The sequence below is a fragment of the Papilio xuthus genome, unplaced genomic scaffold, assembly GCF_000836235.2.
Source record: "Papilio xuthus unplaced genomic scaffold, Pxut_1.1 DF828177.1, whole genome shotgun sequence".
NCBI lineage: Eukaryota > Metazoa > Arthropoda > Insecta > Lepidoptera > Papilionidae > Papilio > Papilio xuthus.
This window is the reverse complement of record NW_013530472.1, coordinates 594,692-596,167: the sequence shown is the minus strand read 5'-3', so window position 1 is coordinate 596,167 and position 1,476 is coordinate 594,692.

Sequence of the window (1,476 nt, the reverse complement as noted above, 5' to 3'; positions counted from 1 at the left end):
AGATCATACACTAAATGTATGTAGTGAAATTACTTGAAAAAGGTCCATTCTCTGACAGGTTCTAAAAAACCTTCTTCCCGAATTTATTTGGCTCGTTTTCTCGTCTATATCTATATCTATCGTCCAAGGCCTGTGTTTTGAAAAAATACTTCGACGCGACTTGTGCTGGAGGTTATTGAAGATCACCTTTTGGATTCCTCTAATAGACCTTTAAAATTAAAAAAATAAAGAATTGTAGGTTACGTTTTCTATAATTTTTATTTACGATTACTAAATACCTGTTCCTACATTGTTTTTATGTATTATTCTGGTAAATTCAAATATTTAATCCTCAATTCACCAACTTTCTTCCCAAAATAGCGAAATATTATCATTTTGATGACATTATTTTAAGTTACATGCGTTAAAATGTTACTTTTCTAATTGTCGGTGTCACTTGAAAATCGGAATTTCTTGGGAAAAAACAGAGGGAAAACTTTTTGTGGTATTTGGTATTGCCATATTCTTATTACCTAATATTTAGTCACAGCAAGAAGGATGGAAGGAGATGTTAAGTAAACGTATTTCAATAATTTTCGGTAAACGACAATACAATTACAATTCTTAAGATTGAACCATTGTGAATAAAAACTACAAAATATTTCCAAGTATCAAGGAAGTAATTTTTATTAATGAAGATATTGATAAGTTACGAAACCTTAAAACTAGATCATCTTTTTAAATATCAAATAATAGTATACATTTTTTTAAATTACATAAAGTCTTAAATCTATGATATAAAATAAAATATTAAAAAAAACGAATAATTCAATAAAATATGTTATTAAAAGGAGCCCCTTTAGGCAAGGTCCCGAAGATACTGGCAGCGTTCCCCCTCTAGGGAAAGTGCCAGTCTAGTAGAGCCGACTGGTGTAGCAAGAGACCTGACGGTATGATTTTGATTCCATGGAAGATGGGTCGGGTGCTGGTATGGGATGCAACCTGTTCAGACACGCTGGCCCCTTCCCATCTACATGGAACCAACAACAGAGCAGGTGCGGCTTGTGAAGCGGCTGAAAATGCAAAAGCATGCAAATACAGGTGTCTAGGCTCCGAATATCATTTTGTCCCATTCGGCGTCGAGACCATTGGTCCGTGGGGTCCTAGCGCTTTAAGACTTTTTAAGGACATTTCCAAAAAAATAATCGACATCACAGGGGACCGAAGAGCTGGCAGCTACCTCGGTCAAAGAATTAGTTTAGCTGTACAATAATAGTATTATATCCACCTAAAAAGTCCCATGTTTTACATATTATGCTCTTCTTTTTCCGTAATTAAGTTAAACCACAGGTTACTAAAACAACTGAAATCTTACAGACAGAAAATAAAAATTAATTTAAAGTGTGGCTCAGGAAAATTGCAAAATTGTACAATAGTAGATTTTTGATTAATTATGTGGCAACTAATTTGATTACTTGCAACACTGAAAGTAAAATA